Genomic DNA, 13710 nt, shown 5'->3' with positions numbered 1-13710 from the left:
TTCAGTCCTAAGGAGGGAAGCCACTCCAAATGACTAAATCACATACCTTGAACTCTTAAGCTGCTCCTTCACAGCAAAGTGCTGGAGGCACATTGAAAAGTGCATTAATTAAAGTTCATGGTGACTCTGGTTCCCACTGGTCATCTCTTCTTCCCTTCCTCTGTTTTTCCTTCCTATTTTCTTTTTCTACCTACTATTCATGAAGGGCTAGGAGGATTTTTTTTTCTACTTTTATAATCAGCTAAGTGCTCTTCGAAGGTATAGCATTTCAAAAATTGAATTTGGGGGAAAAAGACATGCTGTCAAAACCAAAAGAGGTGATATGCTCCATTATAAAATAAAATATTCAGAGTATCATTTATATGTTTAAATTATTCATTACAATGACAGAAAATTAAGATGATTATTTTTCCCCTGTGGTACATGTCATATTTCTCAAAACAGGTGGAAAATAGGACAGTCAGTCCTTTCTGTGTCATATTTAAATTGTTTCTTCTGTCAGTGGGTTTAGTGAAATTTGATTGGCAGTTGTACTAAGTCTAAGTACTTTCAAGAGAAGATTAATAAGAATTAGGAAAACCATCACTTATTGATGCTGTTCATAACTCCACAGAGTCTTTAAGAAACTAAAACAAGATATGAGCTTTTTTTTTTTTTTGGTGAAAAATTTTATATTTAGATTTAGCCAGCTGGACTCAGTTTAGATGATTCCAATTTTGTTGGCAACATCCAAAGCATCATAGTCAGGAGCCAGTCGAACATATGCCTTCTTCTCTCCATCAGGCCTGATCAAGGTGTTGACCTCGGCCACGTCAAGGTCGTAGAGCTTCTTCACAGCCTGTTTGATCTGGTGCTTATTGGCCTTGACATCCACAGTGAACACAAGTGTGTTGCTGTCTTCTCTTTTCTTCATGGCTGACTCAGTGGTCAGGGGGAACTTGATGATGGCATAGTGATCAAGCCTGTTTCTCCTGGGGGCACTCTTTTGAGGATATTTGGGCTGCCTCCACAGATGCAGTGTCTTGGGTCGTCAGAATGTAGGTGACGTGCAGATCTTTTTTTTGTGACTGTGGACGCCTTTCAGCACCGCTTTCTTGGCCTTCAAAGCCTTTGCTTTGGCTTCGGCTTTGGGAGGGGCAGGGGCTTCCTTCTTAGCTTTCAGTGCCATCTTCGTAAAAGGGATATGAAGATATGGGCTTTTGTTTTTTTTGTCATTTTACAGTATTGCATTTGTGTTCATTTAATGTTGATTTCCACTCACCTCCTTGAAGTCTGTCATTGGTTCCTCATAAGCTTCAAGATAAACATGTAACTCTGACCAAGGCATGTAAAGTTATAATGACTCACCTATTTATTGATTTATTCATCATTTACTAAATATTTATTGAGCACCTATTATATGTCATGGTCTTTACTAATTGCATTGCCCATTTGGTTTTTGCTTAGCTTTTAAGCTTTTCTCCTACCATGTTCCCAGTCACACTCTTCATGACAGCCATCCAAGGATCTACTTGCAATCCTCAAAACATGCTCAGGTTAATCATACTTTCACATCTTCCCTCTCCTGTTTCTATGCTGAGAATGGCTTTTACCTCTCATTTGTCTAACTTAATAGTTCCAATAAAATAGCTGATTTTTTTTAAAGATTTTATTTATTTGACAGAGAGAGAGAGACAGCCAGAGAGGGAACACAAGCAGGGGGAGTGGGAGAGGGAGAAGCAGGCTTCCCGCAGAGCAGGGAGCCCGATGCAGGGCTCGGGATCATGACCTGAGCCGAAGGCAGACACTTAACGACTGAGCCACCTAGGCACCCCAAAATAGCTGACTTTTAAAATCACCTAGGAAGTTTCCAAAGTACATATTCCAGGTACCCAACCTCAAGGATTTGGATTCAGTAGATCCATAGTGATACCTTTAAATCTTATATTTGTAAAAGAGTCACAAGAGATAGAGATAATCAGGGTGATTTTGAAACACTTGACCAATTAATGTCACTTTAGACTTTAAGGATCAAATTAGGTACCATCTCCCATTAACATTAGTTGACCTCATAATTTTACATAAGTGGTCCTATTATGTCTTCAGTAACAGCACTCACACTACACAAACTGTACTCAAAGTATTCATATTTTAGGTTTTTTTTTTCTTCCAGACAGAAAGTTGCTAGTGAGCAAGTTGTGTATCCTCTTCACTCTATCCTGAGTGCAGAAGCCCAGATCAATCGTTGTTCAATAAATGAATGAGTTTAAATCAATATTCTTTATTTACATTGGAATACCCTGAAAATAGTGAGGACTTTTAAGTCTACACAAATATTACTGACTGGGCATAGTAGTATGATGTCCCTCAAGATGTAAAATTATGAACAAGTCAATTAATCATTTATCGTTACTATATTATAAATATACTTTTATGAGGATGATTAAATTACAGAGAAGAAATTTATATCATACCTCTGTTATTTAATTTCCAGATGAATCTTAATATTTTAAAGATATTATCTTTCACTCCAAGCTATGAATATTTTTTCTGAAAGTGTGATCCATAGGCCACCTGCTTAGAATTACTTAAGGCTGATATTAAAATTCAAGTCACAGCCTAAGAGACTAATGTAACATACATGACTGACAATGAAATGGCGAGGAGACTATATAAAGAATTATAAATCAATAAGAAAAAGGCAAACAACCCAAGACCAATGGTTATAAGGGAAATTCCCATTAAAAACCATGAGACATTAGTTCACACATTTAAATAAAAAAATCAAAATATCCAGCAATTTCAAGTGTTGGGAGATGATGTGGACCTCCTGGAACAGCTGTACACTTTGGGTGAGTAGGAATGTAATGTGTCACAATCATTGAGAGAAGAATTTGGCAAAATCTAGGATACTTGAATATGTTCCTATCCCACAACTCAGCATTTCCACTCCTTGACAAAATTTTGCAAATGTAAGCAAGAACATATAAATAAAGTATTTATAACAGGGCTTATTATAATGGCATATTTTGAAATACTATCAATACTGAAATGGATAAGCCATTTGAAATATATTATGCAAGATGGGACACTTTAATTAAAATAGTTAAACAAATTAACTAATGTCATCCATGTCAATGTGTATAAACTTCACAAGCATAATATTGAATAAACAAAGCCAAATTGCAAAAAAAAACTTACTCTAAGATATAATAAGTAAAAATGATGACTCTGTGCAGAGGAGACATGAGACTACTTTCCAACACTACATATGATGGAATGTTAAACTGATTTTAATTCTCTCTATGTATACTTAATTACATGTATATAGGCCAACTAATTTTTGTGACACCTCCAAGTCATCCATCCTGTGTTTCAGCAGCATCACAGGAAGCTGTTTTATGAAGAATCTGTGTTTTTTGTTCTCTGCCAGTTTTATTATGAAAAGTATGATTCTCCATGCCAGGAAACTTTCATTATGACAGTTTTCATCCTTGGAACACCTAAGTTGTTCAAGAAAATTAAAACCAAAATATTGAGTCAAGTCATTCACAGAAAAAATAAAGAAAAATATAACTTATGTGGAAAGACTAGATGTTTTCTTCTTCTTCAGAAGTTTACTATTTATTTTTATTTCTGTAAAAGCTAGAGATAAAATTTGTGATTATTCTTCCTTTAGTGTTTGTGTTTTTAAATTAATATCAGTGAGAATACAATGTTTCCAGACATCTTTGTGACTTTATTAATCTTTGTGTTCCAGTAAATAAGGCCACCAATTCTTTATAGCAACTAGCATGAAAAGATGAAGTTTAATTCTTCAATGCCTTGAATCTTGGCTGGCTTTGTGACATCTTTAAACAATAAAATGTACTGGAAATTCTGTTGTGTGAATTCAGAAGCTATGGCCTCAAGAGGCTTTCCAGTATTTGCCTTTACTCTGTCAAATTGCTACTCCAAGACCATTATATAAGAAAGGTGGTCTGGCCCACTGAAAAGTACGAGACAACTTGGAGAACTATGTTGTCACAAAAGGGACATAGCATCAACTTTCAGATAGGTGAGTGAGACCATATGGTACCTTATGGCTAAGGGTAACAAAATAGGCCATCTTTAAACAAGCCACTTTGGCATTTTGATTATTTTGAACTATGGGCACTTGATGAACAGCAAACACAGGGAGAGGCTTTCTAGGAACTTCCCTTATTTGCCTAAAAACAGATCCTCCAAAAGAAGATCAATTATCATAAATTCCCTCCCTGAGAGTTTTACCAACCAGGAAAGATAGTCTCTTATTATAGGAAAAAAGACCAAAGTCTACACCACACCCAGACAAACAGTCACAAACTATCATATCTCTCATCTGTTCTTTTAAGGGCCCCTGCATAGTCATTTACTCCCCCTAGGAGGTGTAGATCTTTTTTCCCCCTGTTTAAGTCTGAACTCTTAAGACGCTTCTTTGAATTACTCATTTTTCCCTGTTATCTCCCATGTATATATGATGCACACATGTTAATAAAATTGTATTTTTCCTTGTTAATCTTTTATTCCTCTCTTTTATTACCAAGTCCTCAGCAAGAACTCAGAGGGGTAAAAGAAAACTTATTTTCCTTCCAAATAGCCCAGTTTGTCCTCCAGAAGACTTAAACTTTGCCAAGTAAAACAGCGGGAAATCACCTGCCAACCTATAGGATGAGGTGAAATGATAAATATTTGTGGTTTAAACCACTGAGTCGTGGTGTGGTTTGTTTTGTACCAATAGTTAACAGAAACCAGTACTTAAAAGTTGGGAGCTACTATAACATAACCTTAAAATAACTGTGCCTTGAAGCTGGGTGGCAGGTACAACTTAGAAAAGCTGTGAGAAATCTATAAGCAAAGACAGGCAAAACGGCAAAGGACCTGTTGGAGGTTAGAGAAAGGGCAATCAATGTGATGTAGCAGTGAAACAATTAACACAAATATTCAAAGTGGAAAATATATGTAACAAACAGGAACAGATTAAGGATATTCATAGGCAGAATACTGAGAGTGCAGATTGGTTTTATTTGCTGAGAATGATAAGGTATTGGAAGAAAAGATGAGCTAAAGAAGGAAATGATTTGCAATTAGAATTTAGAAAAACATAGACGGTCCAGAGCATGTTGTGTTAGAAGTATCAGTAAAAAGTCTTCAACATAAAATGAGCCCAGGGGACAAAGATCTAATCAAGGCTGTGGCAATATGATTTTTGTTAAGTCCTCTGAGAGATTTAAATTGGTGCCTCATTTTCCATCTCTGTTTGCCAGAAGGGTCTCTAAGAATCTTGAGGGTGTTGTCCCTGCCTAGCTTCATATGCTTGAACATGGGCTAACCTTGTGACTTGCTTTGACCAATAGAAAATGATTCCTAAGCCTAGGCCTTGAGAGTGTTTCAGTGGCCACTTTGAGCTGCACTGAGAATACCATTTCAGAAGTTAGTCAAGAATCCTGCAGGATGGAAGGCTACATGCAGAAGAACTAAGGTACCTCAACTAAAAGTCAGTACTGACTGCCTGAAAAGTAAGGCCTTCTTGCATATTCCAGTCCCAGGTAACCCTCCATCTGAATAAAGTGGCATACATGGGTCTAGGTGAAATATCAGAAGAACCACCAGCCCATTTACAGATTACTGAAAAATAATGAAACACCTTTTTTTTTGGATATGCAACTGAGGGTTAGAAGGGTTTGTTAGGCAGCAATAGTGATAGTCTGATGTGATCTTCATTCCAAAACCCAATGCTAATGATTACAAATGTAGATGCTAATAAATTAACACAAAAGGCAATCTCCAGAGTAGAGTCAAACATTTCTCCAAAATCAAGGTTCTTAATGTCAAATTATACCTAGTGACTAATAAATGCAAAGTATTTTATATTACTAAATGTACTATGAACAAAAATCAGCTTTTTGAAAGTATCATTTATTTACTTTATTGTGCATTTGGATTTATCTGACCACTCCTTCAGATTTAAATAACCACGAAGGACAGAAAACATGTCAAACTTCTACTAGATTTTTCTGCTACTTCTTTGTATTCCTAGCTATTATTTTCCATATACTTGATAACTTTTTGAGGGAATAATGGTTCTTTACTACACTCTTTTAATCCTGATTGTATACCCATTATTATAAAGTAACTCTTTGTCTGATTTAATGCCTTTGGCTTTGACTTTGATTGCATTCATGTTTGTAAGGCAAAGAAATCACACCTTAACCAAATTATACTTGAAACCTCCCTAAGTTGGTCATACATCCCATATACATAATTTTATTTTGTACATAAAATAAGCACAGTAATTCTTATGCAGCTTGATAAACACTAGTCTGAGAAAGGAACTATTTATCTCTGCAGATGTTCAAGTAATCAAACCATTCTGCATTTAGAACAACCCTCAAATGGCAAAGGAGTGTAAGGATGGATAGAGAACTTCAAAATATTTCTGTCTACCTGCTGGGTTAATTCTATGCTTTAGTGTTAATTCTCTATAATTTTTTTTAAATCAGTAATTTTTGTAGTACAATAATGGAGTACATATTATGGGAGGGTAGCTTTTAAAGACATCTCCTGAGTTAAATGCTCTTATGATAAAACTATTGAATTGTGATCCCTACATTCTTTTGGTAGCTTTTCCCTGTTGTGTTTTTGTCCAACTTTTTAAGAGAGCTTTATTAAGAATTTTCATAAAAAATTATACATATTTAAGGTATAAACTTTGACACATTTTGATATATGTATACACTTATGAAGGGATCACCACCATCAAAATAATTTACATATCACCCCAAAAAGTTTGCCCATGATCCCCTGTAATTACTCCATCACACCTGTCACCCTCTCTGCCAGCCCTGGCATAGCGAGGCAACCACTGATCTGCCTTCTGTCAGCTTAGATTAGTTTACATTTTCTAGAGTTTTATATAAATAAACTGTTACAGTACATAATTTTGTCTGGCATTTATTCATTCAACATAATTATGTAAATGATTGTTCTTTCATAATTTTCACCAGTTTCACTGAGAAGTAGGTCCATGGAGCCCCTCACATTGTCAACCAGTTGAACTCCTTCCTTTATTTCTTAAAGCATGGTTTCCTTTAGTTTTTTGAACATATTTATAATAGTTGCTTTGAAGATTTTGTCTGCTTAAGTAGACACCTGGCTCTCTCACAGACTGTTTCTGTTACTTGCTTTTTTTTTTTTTTTTTTTTTTTTGTATGGATCACACTTTCCTGTTTCTTTGCATGTCTCACAACATTTTACTGAAAACTGGCCATTTAGAGAATATATGGTAGTAACTCTGGGAGCTCATCACCCTTGTTCAGGACTTTCTTACTATTGTTTGTTTATTTGGTTAGTGATTTGGATCAACTATTTTTGTGAAGTCTGTTGCCCTGCAGCATGAAACCTCTGATGTCACACCCTAGAGGGTGCAGGGCTTGGCCATATCATCCACAAACGACAGATTTTCAGCAGAGCTCTCCTTGACTCTTCTGTTCTTCCTTTTAAGCTGTTGGCCTTGCTTGGTATTACACCCAGCTGTTAGGCTCCACTAATTGCTGGCTGATTGCTCTATTGTTCTTGGTAAGACCCTGGGGTATAAATTGCTCCACAGTCTGATCCAATTAACAGGTCCCTTTGCAGGGGTGGGGGTGGTAATTTCTGAAGTCAGTCTTTGAGGTTTGTTCTGAAACTAGCAGGGATATTTTTAGCTGTTTCTTCCCCTGGTTCCTTCTGATAAACTAACTGGCCTGTATTTTACCTTGTTGTTCTTTTAGAGCTACCAGCCTCTTAATTGCTTGCTTTCCAAACTCCCATTGTTTTTAAGAGTGCCTTTTTAGGCTTTAAATTTCCCACACTCTACTGAAGTTTGTTCACCTGAGGAGTGTTTTGAAGCTATCTGGTCTTATGGCCTGCCTCTCTCCATTGGCAAAAGTTCAGTCATTTCCGAAGGTATGGGAGAGAGGACAGTGGGCCACTTGTCTTGAAGTGACTCCTTTGCTTTATGAACAAAGTGCTGGGTAAGGAGCGTAGCCTCTGATTTTCTTGTCTGGCCAGCATGAAACCTCTGCCCCATGAATAAGCTGAGGCAAAGACTGTATTTGTTAATATATGCCCTGGCTAAGTAAAGTCTCCACCCAATGAGTGAAAGCTCAATGAGGAAGGGAGTCCTCTACCTCTTGACTGGATTTGTTTGGAATTTAGCCTCTGTAAGACAAAACTTGGGAGGATGAGAAATGCTTACAGTCTTCTCTTCCTGGGGAGATACTAGAGTATCTTATACAGATATGGGGCAAGATAAAGCCCCATTATCTTGGCCACACCTGACCAGAGTGGAGCTTCTGTCATATTGAGGGAAAGAGGGAGCAGCTTGTGGGTTAATTGTCATAGTCACTCTATTCTTACTGGCATTTAGTAGATTTTATTAAGTAAAGATTTCTTCACTTGTTGTATATCCTTAGGACAGTTTCCAGTGACTTTAAAGGACTGGGTTTTGTTATTTGGTTTTATTTTTATTTTTTAAATATTTTTTGTTCTCTCTTTATTTATTTATTTACCAGTATAATTAACATACAATGTCATATTAGTTTCAGGTGTATAATATAGGGATTCAGCAATTCCATACACTACTCAGTGCCCATCATGATAAGCATACTCTTAATCCCCTTCACCTATTTCACCCATCCCCCACCTATCTCCCCCTGGTTTCTTTTACCATACACAAAAATAGACTCATAATGAATTACAGACCTAAATGTGAGATCTGAAACCATGAAAATCCTGTAAGAGTAGCGGTAATTTCTCTGACATTGGCCATAGCAACATTTTTCTAAATATGTCTTTTTAGAAAAATGTTTGCTGTTATGGTTATTTCACTGAAGAGCAGGTTCAAGGAGCTCCTCAGATTGTCGTTCTGGGAGCCCTATTTCCAGTGTTTGACTATTACACAGAAAGCTGAAAACTGTTAAGAATATTATTGTAAAAGTCATTTGTGTGGGCATATGCATCCTCTATACCCCCACTTGGATAAATATCTAAAAGTTAAACTTTTTTTTTTAAGGTTTATTTATTTGAAACAGTGAGGGGAGGGGCAGAGGGCGAGAATCTTTAAGCAGACTCCTTGCTGAGCACAGAGCTCTGTGCAGGACTCGGTTTCATGAACCATGAGATCATGACCTGAGCCAAAACCAAGTCAGTAGCTTAACTGACTGAGCCACCCAAGTGCTCCAGGTGTGTGTTTAACTTTCCAAGAAACTGTCAAACTGTTTTCCAAGATATTTGCATCATTTTATATTCTCATCAGAAGGGTATAAATGTTCTAGCTACTGCACAGTATCTCCCATACTTGGTATGGTAAGTAATTTTAATTTTAGACTTTCTAATATAGCTACTGCACAGTATCTCCCATACTTGGTATGGTAAGTAATTTTAATTTTAGACTTTCTAATAGATTTGTAGTGGTATTTCATTGTGGCTTTAATTTGAATTTCCCTAATGACTCCTGATATTGAGCATTTTTTTCATGTACTTAATACTTATCATCTGTACATTTTTGGCAAAGTGTCTCTCCAAAACTTTTGTCTATTTTTGTAATTGGGTGTTTGTTTTTTATTAAAAATTTTAGAGTTCAGGTTGTGCTTTTTGTTCTTGTGTATTTTCATGTTTGATTGCTTTGCAGTGTGAATTCTTGCATATTGCATGTAGTTCCAAATTTTATTTCATTTTAATTAAAACTTTTTTTAATTGTTGAGTTAGCTATTTACTAACAAGGGAAACAATAAACAAAAGTGTGTGTGAAATCCAGGTATAGATGTTTGTAGAAAATTATGTGTGATGAAAAGTAAATTTCCCCTGTCCTTCTTAACCCTCTGCATTCTCAGGCTTTCTTGTAAGAAAGCAATCATTTTATTTCCAAGTTTATTTATTCTGAGAAGTGCCTTCATACCCGCAGATGATAGATTTAGATATTGCTTTATTTTTATTGACTTATCTTTCATTTATGAACTTATCTATTCACTCTCTGCCAGGCTAGTTGAGAATTTAGCTAACTTATAAAGCACATTTACAAATACTGAAAATAAACACTTTTGTGTTTATTTTTATGTTTATTATTATGTGTTTAATTGACAAAGTTATAATGTAAGATACTTAACTCCTATTTCTCAATTTCTCAAATTTTTATAGTATTTATTTACTTAATGGAAGTTTTCCATTCCTAGACTTCTGTCAATTTTACCTTTAAAATTGTGTTAATATTGATAATACATTTAACTTCTGCCAAAATAGACAGATGGATCCCCCTGTCCTGTGTTCCATCAACTTCTCAAAATAATGTACTTTCTAGTTTGCATCAACTAAAAATGGTGACTTTTCTATATAGTTATTTGTAGTAGGGTTGGATATTTCTGACTGCCTTTCTTCTCTCTTCCTGGGAAAACAATCAACCAATTAATCAATCATAGACATTGTTTATTCTTCCAGTTTCTTAGTAACTTTTTCTGTTGTTTGAGACACATTTTTGAAGAAATCCTTCTTGGAACTTTCTTGAAGGCAATTATTTTTCCCATCATGTGACCAGTTACTTTACAAAATGCACATCTCTTTCCCTACTGTTTCATTGAGTTTTATGCTGTTTCTCGAATTCAAGATCTTCCTCTTTCTTGATTCACTTACTTAACTTGAGTAATTCATCAAATTAAAAAAAAAAGGTGAATGGGAGCTATAGTAATACACATTATTTTGCTTACGAATAAAAAATAATCTAACAAACTGGCTAAATCATAAAAGGAGATTTACTGGTTTAGGAAACACCTAGGAATACAATAGTTGTATTCAAGTTCTTAATAATGTCATCACAGCTCCGTCTCTCTCCATGTCTTAATTTTACTTTCATGTTTGACTTCTTTAAAACAGTCTGTCTTTTCATAAAGGCTCTTGAAATATCTGGACTTATATCTATCTAAGCTTAAGTCCAGAGAAAGAATTTTTCTACATTAGTAACCATACCACTACATAAAGTTACCAAACATGCTTGTCATGGATGAAAGGGGTCAAGTACAGATTTCCAATTCAGTCAGCTTGGCCAAATGGGAAGGATGTGTTGAGTGCTTCATGACAGGCTTATCCCCCCTCATGGAGTTAGGAATTGTGCATAGAATCACCCAAATTATTTGAATGGATTCTGGAGTAGTTCCCAAATGAAAATCTCTGTGTTAACTTTAGATAAAGAGGGAATGAATGTTGAGAATACAATAAATTCCCTCCTCAAGGGGTATATGGCTGTATTTTCAGTTTTGCTATGGTAATAAACATCCCCAAACCTCAGTGATTTACAATAGCACTTATTTATTTCTGGCTCATGTTGCATGAGGGCTGTGGATCAGCTTCAGCTCTGTTTGACTCAGCATGGCTCAGTGTGGCTCAGGAGCTCAGCATGGCTCAATTTCTTCTCACCCCCAGTCCCATGCTGACAGAATAGCCCCTGTCTAGGATGCACATTCTCACAGCAGAAGGCAGGGATGCAGGGTCATGTCAAACCAAATCATACAACAACATTTAAAGCTTCCAAATCAGATCTGGCAAATACCATATCCATTCACATCCCAATTGCCAAAGCATGTCACCTGGTCAAAATCTGTTGTCAGTGCCATGACAGCATATGCACAGGCAAATCACAGGTCAATTGACAGAGATGTATAATCCTATTACTATGAGGGAGTGAATATTTTTCAGTAATTATACAATGTACTACAAGAGTATGGAATTCTAGATTAAAAATTATTTTTCTCCAAATTTTGAAGGTGTTTTATTTTTTTGGCATCAGTTTTATTGATGAAAAATACAGGGTTGATCTGATTATAATTAATTTACAGCTTATTTTATTCCCTTTAGAAGTTGTCAGGATGTACCCTATTGGTTTAGTGAAATTTCCATTTACTGCCTTATCAGATTTTTTGTTTAGCTTCAGGCATTTAAATCTAAACATTTTTTTTGTTTTCTTTTATAATATGTATATCCTTGTTTTTGTTATTCTTTCATTTGTATCTTTGCTAATTTAGAAGGAGTATAGTCTATACATTGTTTTTTCTATGAGTGATTACATCTATATCTTTAGATTGTATTGTCTAAACTTACATTTTTGGTTGTGAGCTATAGAAATTAAATAATATCCTTTGATTCCCTGCTGTGAAACATGAAGGGCTATTATACCCTTCCCTCTCTGGCCAAGTCTTCCAATATTTTGCACACTTTATGATATTTTTACTTCCTATTATTTTTCAGTGTATTGGTTTTTATTTCTAAAATTAAAGTACTTTCATTCTTTTTTGCAGCCAGTTGCTATAATCATTAGGATTTAATGATATGTTTACCTGGACACAGAACTCTCTCCTAGTCATTTTATTCTTTGGCCTATTGATTCATGTGTGTTTAGTTTTGATTTATTATTTATTTGACTGAACAGCATCTTCAAATAGACTTTGGTGGAGATACTATCTTTTTAAAAAATTCTTGTATATGTCAAAATGCCTTTTGCCTTTCTTTTTATGTGGATGCTGCCCTTGTTTAGAACATACATCTAGTATTCTTCCCTGAACATTCTTTAGATACTGATTCTCAGTTCTCAGCATTTGCCTGTTGTGCTGGAATGGTCTGGATTCAAAATGACAATTATAATTTTCATGTTTGGTACACATACCAATTTATGTCTTATTCTCTGATGTTCTTATTTCACATTTCTTGACATATGATAAACTCTCCATCCATGTCGTCAAGACACATTGCAGTAAACAGCTCTTTCTATGCTTTCTATTCTATATGTTCTAGTAGCTTTGTCAAGGTACTTTCCATTTGATTCTTCTTTATATCTGTTCCTTCTCCTTTTAGTATGTTTTAATTCTGGCAAAATCTTGCAAGGAGTTAATCTTTCCTTTTAAAGTGTTAATCTTCCACATGTTTGAAAAATCAATCTTACTTGCTTCTGCTAATTTCATAGGGATTATATTTCCTCCAGAGACCACAGAGATATACCATGGTAACTCAGAGTTACATGGGATGGGATCTTAGGAAACACATAGACACAATCCTCATTTTATAAATAAGACCAGAAAGACGTCAGAGTGAAGAAATTATTTACATGTGGTCTCACAGTCTAACACCTTCTACCTGAGCTCTTACTACAAAGACAGAAAATCCAGATTACCAATTAATGAGGAAAGGAGGTAAGTGGTTCTTTATTATTCCCTTTTCTTTGTTCTCTGTCTTCAATCATCAGCATTTTGTATATTTTTAGTTTATTGGGAAGCATGACATGATGGCCATTTCATATATACCTTGTTTTTGAAAGAACCACATGGATCTTATATAATAATTATATCAAATTCTATTTCCTCAAATCTTTTCCACGTAATACAATTTACCCTAAATGAATATTTTTAAGAGTTTCCCAAAATTCATTATCCCCCACAATGGAAAATATAATCTAAATTATATCAAAAAGCGAGGAAACTTAGATGACTCAGGCTGAATTTCTCCATCATATTCTACACAATTGGCTCTCTAGTCTATCTCTGAAATTTATAAACAGATTAAAAATGGAGAAAGACATGGTTTGGGAAAATGCTTTGTCTCTTACTGAAGAATTTTGGTCATATATGTGCCAATTCAGTCTCATCAGAAGGAAATTAGCCATATAAGATTCCATTAGGAGATTCAGTTTTT

The 13710-nt window shown here is 35.3% G+C and overlaps 1 pseudogene; it reads right to left on the bottom strand.

Annotated features, from left to right (window-relative positions):
• Positions 1-654: 654 nt before the first annotated feature.
• Positions 655-1186, bottom strand: LOC112831184 (large ribosomal subunit protein uL23 pseudogene; annotated as a pseudogene).
• Positions 1187-13710: the final 12524 nt, after the last annotated feature.

The sequence above is a fragment of the Callorhinus ursinus genome, unplaced genomic scaffold (assembly GCF_003265705.2).
Source record: "Callorhinus ursinus isolate GAN/ISIS: 27379988/994484 unplaced genomic scaffold, GSC_fseal_2.0 scaffold14, whole genome shotgun sequence".
NCBI lineage: Eukaryota > Metazoa > Chordata > Mammalia > Carnivora > Otariidae > Callorhinus > Callorhinus ursinus.
The sequence above is the reverse complement of the archived record's forward strand: the minus strand, read 5'-3'. Positions and strand labels throughout refer to the sequence as shown.